The 5,355-nt window shown below is 38.9% G+C and overlaps 1 pseudogene; it reads right to left on the reverse strand.

Annotated features, from left to right (window-relative positions):
* Positions 1–380, reverse strand: part of LOC102867266 — a 7,383-nt pseudogene extending 7,003 nt beyond the window's left edge.
* Positions 381–5,355: the final 4,975 nt, after the last annotated feature.

Here is a 5,355-nt window from a genome sequence, read left to right on the forward strand (position 1 = left end):
CGGTGGAACCCTGTCTGGCGGCGGCGTTCTCCCATTTGGCGGCGGCGTTCTCCCGTCTGGCTGCTGCATTCTGAGCTTTGTGTTTTGAAATGACCTTGATAAGTCCTTAGCAGCTCCTAAAGGACCACCCTGGCAAGGGTACCCTGAATATTCAGTCTGTCAGAGACAACAGGCTGGGTTATAAGCGTATAGTTGGGGACTTCTTTACAACGTTTGTAACATGTGGCTTTGTCAAACAAGAGCAGGTTATTGAGCTTGTCCTGAACTTTGCCTTTGGACCACTTCTTCTTCTTGGTCTTACCCACAGATTGTTTCATTGGGTCTTTGCCCTTAGTGGCTGACTTCCTGGCATCTTTCTTCTTCTTATTCTTGGGCAGCATCACCAAGCTCAGAGAGGAGCTGCCACAAGTGAAGCCTCAGTAAGGCATCGGACATAAAGGCACTACTTCTTTCTTGATTTGGAGCCATGCAACGTTCCCTTTATCTGTTCAGACTACATCGGCATAATTGTTCTGGGATCCCCATTCTTCTCAATGTAAGCCAGAATTTGTTGTGATCTATCTTTTTTTTGCCCCCTAGACAATTAACAAAAAGAAAAAGAAAAAAAATAGTACAGATTTTTTTTTTCTTTAGCTCACATACTTTGAATGTGTTGAGGGATCAAACCTTGGAGAAGGACATTTTGCTTGCAAAAGCATAAGGCCAGCCAAAGAGAAGACCCTCAATGAAATGGATTGAGAGAGTGACTATAACATTGAGTTTAACCATGGCAGAGATTGTAAAGACTGCACATGATTGGGCAAGTTTTTGTTCTGTGGGACGTGGAGTTGGTACTGACTTGACGGCATCTTACAACAACAGCAACAAGATTTTGGCTTCAAACAACCAATTTCCAGGTGAGCTTTTTGTATAGGTTTTATCAGTAAAATGGGGACTCCTTTTATGCATCTGTCTTTCCCCCTATTGATTTATGAACAGTCCCCTGAGTAGCAGCAAATGATTAAGCAACCAATTAATACCAGAAACCCTGAGGTTTTTTAATCTATCCAGAAGTGCCTTGGGAGACAGACCTGATGGTATACTTTCTAAAATGTCACAACTTTGAAAACCTTACTTGGAGGAGTTCTGCTCTGTACACATAAAGTCACAATGAATGGAATGAACTAGATAACAACTAACAGCAACAAATGATAAATGTCTGTAGTTAATATTTTCCTAAAATCTTTTTAGGGGACATGCGACCTGTGATTAAGGTCATTGTTCTGATCCATTTGATCAGGAAGTAGGGAACTTTTGGCTCATTGTTTCTGTTTGGAGCTGAGTCATAGCTGACCCTCCAGTCTATTTCCAACATACACGAGGAGATTGTACACCTTTCTCCCACAGAGCTGCTTGTGAATTTGAACAGCCAGAGGCACAGCCTTTGGGTTAGCAGGGCTACTCCTCACAGAATAAGCCACCAGAGCTTCCTTGAGAACGTTCAAGACAGAACAAATGGCTTTGTGATAAGGAGTTGCACTGCATATTCAAAGGCATGTATTCGGATCTACTAGCTGCTTCACAGTAGAAAGATGGGCAATCTTCTATGCCGTTTATAAAAACCCACTGGAGTACCAGCCATGAGACAATTTCCAGTCGAAGGCACATTAAGACAAAAAAACCACTTTGAGATTGGTGAATGATAGGGAGGAGACGGACACTTATTCTGTGCTTTTATGTGCTCTATAGGAGTCTAGGTGCTTTATATGCTCTTTCATTTCTTGTTTTCCTCCCAATAGCCCAGAGAACTACAGGTATATTGCCCCATTCATGAAGTAGAACGTGATTCAACCAGCCTTTCAACTCAGTTCTGTCTAATGCTCACATTTCAAATATTCTACTAACACCTCTTATTTGTTGTTATCTGTACCATCAAGTCAGAACTAACTGGTAGCTGACCTCCCAATGAGTTTCCAGAGGCAAAAAAATAACTTGAGGGGAGACTGCCCATCTTTCACACCATGGAACCACTGGTGGGCTTGAACTGTGTATCTTTGGGATTGTAGCATGGTTTCTTATCACTAGGCCACCAGAGCCTTCCCCCACCCCCCCACCCCCCTCTGCTCTTAGACCTATCAAATAATAATATTCATTTTAATGATTTGAAGATTCAGTGGTTCTATTTTAGTGGCTCTTAACCTTTACTGTATATTTTAGAATCTACTGGGAAGGCTGAAAAAAATATTAATGTTTGTAACCTACTCCGAGAGATTCTGAAGTAATTAATCCAGGGTGTAGCCTGACCATTGGGAATTTTTTAAAACTCCCAGAGGATTTAAGTGTTTAGCCAAGGTTAAGAGTCACTGATCTAATTCAGAGATACCTAGATTTCCTTTTAGACTTTTATTATGTATAATTGGCTTTGTGACACTCTTTTGCTTCCTTATCTCCTAAAAGCATCGTAACTCCCCCTCTTCTCTGCCCCTTGGCTTATTTTGAGACATTCAGAAAAAATCCATGACAGACTTTGGGATAATTGCGAATATCCTGGTGTGAGATGAGCAGAAAGACTGCATTACTAAATTAGCGTTGGGAATTGCTGAGCTAATTATTTCTCAGATCTTTATGCTGTAATTCTGAAAATCATTGAACCAACTGCAGCATGACATAAGTTTATTTGAGCAGTCCTTTTCCTGAAGAGAAGTCTCAGCAAAACAATATTATCATTTATGACTTTTCATAAACACATTTCTTCCCTTACTGGACTTCAAATAGTGTCAATCAAGGATTTTTTTAAAAAAGAAAAGAATATATGCTCCTGGTAATAAATAAAATCATACTCATTTTACTCTATTTTTCTGAGAATTACCCACAACTTTTGATTATTTACTGTATGCATATTGTGACCTTGGTAAAAGCATTAATATTATGTATGATATCAAGACTGCTGCAATGGGCTCTTATATATCAGAAAGTGTGAGGATGGCACAGAATAGAATAGGGTTCAGAACTTTTGTTCCTAGGGTCACTATGGCATCTAACAACAGCAACTACAGTGATATCAAGATGTCCTTTTCCCAAAGCATAGCTTTATAAAAACAAACAACAGTGATATCAATATGTCTGTCTCCCCAAAATAGCTTCACAAAAACAAAAACCAAAAACCAATAAAAAAAAACACCAAAGCAACAACAGCAAACCAGACAAACCCCAAATCCTCAAACTCATAAACCTCAAATTTATTGCTTTCAAGTCAGAACAGATTCATAGACAACCCTCCAGCAGGTTTTCACAGGCTGTAGATAGCCTGTGAGGAGATTGCCCATCTTTACCTTGCTAAGCAGCCAGGGGCTTTGATCTCCGTAGACATAGTTATTAGGCAAGTAAAATGATTATCATATTGCTTCTTACATATGTAGTCATTGCAACTTTAATCTTTTGTTGTTGCATGTCATCACGCCAAAATTGACCCATAACTGACTTACCAGCGAGTTTTCAGAGAAAGAAATTGCCCACCCTTATCTCATAGAGCAGCTGGTGGATTTGAACCATGTCCCTCTGGGGATCTGCAGCACAGCTCCTTACCACTGTTGTTGTTAGGTGCCATCAAGTAGAATATGATTCACAGAGACTCTATGAACAAAAGATCTGAACCTAGTCCTGTGCTCCAGCAGTCACCTTGTCAATTGAGGGTCTTCCTCTCCTTTGCCAACCCTCGACCCTTCCCAACATCATGTCTCTGTCCAAGGAATAGTACCTTCTAGCAATATGTCCAAAGTAGGTGAGGAAAAGCCTCATTATTCTTTCCTCCAAAGAGCACTCCGGCTGCACCATCTCCAAGACATAATCTGTTCATTCCCTTGGCCATCCATGGGATATCTAGTGCTCTTAACACCATAGCACCCTTGAGTATTGTGACACGAGGCTTGAATTTGTTCTTTAATTCCTTCAGCTTAAGAAATGCTGAGTGAGTTCAGCCCTTTTGATTTTCAGACTCTGGTTCTTTGCAAATTTCATTATAATACATTCCTTTGTCTTCCACACTGCCCTTCATTTCCCCATTTGATAGATTTGATTTGCTTGTTGAATACCAGTGGACCATGGATAGCTGGGTCTATTTCTGGGTTCTTAGTTCTGTTTGATTGTTCCATGTGCCTGTCATTGTACCAGTACAATTCTATTTTGGTTATGACTGTTGTTAGTAGGTTTTGAGGTCAGGGAGTGCTATGCCTCCAACCTCATTTTTGTTTTTCAGAAGTGTTTTGCTTATTTGGGGTTTCTTGTCTCTCCAAATAAATTTGATAATTTCCCTTTCAGTCTCCTTGAAAAATGAATTTGGTATCTGGATTGGGATTGCACTGACCATGTAAATTGCCTTTGGTAGGATTGTCATTTTCACAATATTGAGTCTTCCTATCCATGAACAGGGCACATTTTTCCATTTCTTTAGGTCTTTTATTGTGTCTTTCAGAAATACTCTGTACTTTTCTTTGCATGGGCGACTTCTATCTCTAGTTACATTCACTCCCAAATATCTCAATTTGTGGTTGACTATTGTAAATGGTATTGCTTTATTTCTGCCTCTGAATTCTGCTTCTTACTGTAGAGGAATTCAATTGCTTTTTGGATATTGATCTTTGTTTGTTTGTTTACTAAACTTTTATTCATTGGTCAATTCACATAGAATGTAATACCACACATGACACTAGAAACAAATGAAATGACTTAAATATTGCTGGGGATATGATGCATACACAGACCAAAGGGGGAAATACCAATTTTTCTGTACTGAATTTCTAACAAAATGGCAATCATTCTATTATTTTAAGACATACCATAAATGGATAAAGATTAAATTCTAAATTTAATGCAACAGATTTCTATTTTGTTTTCAACAGAAAACAAAAAAAGTGTTGAAAATTATTTAAGATTCATTTTCTGACAATATTTTATGAAATTTGGTAGATATTGAAAAGGCTTTTTATGGAGAGAAATCTCATTGAAACTCACTATGGGTTACTTTTTGGTGATTCAGGACCTCTCTTAGCAAAGTCATTAGAATAGAAATTCAAGATAGACAATGGCTCGGGAAATCTTGCCTTTGGTCACAGCTCTGATCCCTCTAAAAGCTCAGTGCTCAAGTAATATGGGGCAAATGACTCAGCAAAAAGGAATTTCATTTCAGTTCAGAAGCTCAGAATCCACCCAGCTTCAGTCAACTCATTTAATTTTTGTCAGCAATAACTTGCTTGAATAAAAGATAAATACGTTTGAGTTCAAGATTTTGACTGTTGTACTCAAAACATAACTTCTTAGTTTGGGAGCGTGTGTGTGTGTGTGTGTGTGTGTGTGTGTGTGTGTTAAATTGTAGTGGTT

The sequence above is a fragment of the Elephantulus edwardii genome, unplaced genomic scaffold (genome assembly GCF_000299155.1).
Source record: "Elephantulus edwardii isolate Elephantulus edwardi_28Jun2011 unplaced genomic scaffold, EleEdw1.0 scaffold00043, whole genome shotgun sequence".
Classification (NCBI taxonomy): Eukaryota; Metazoa; Chordata; class Mammalia; order Macroscelidea; family Macroscelididae; genus Elephantulus; species Elephantulus edwardii.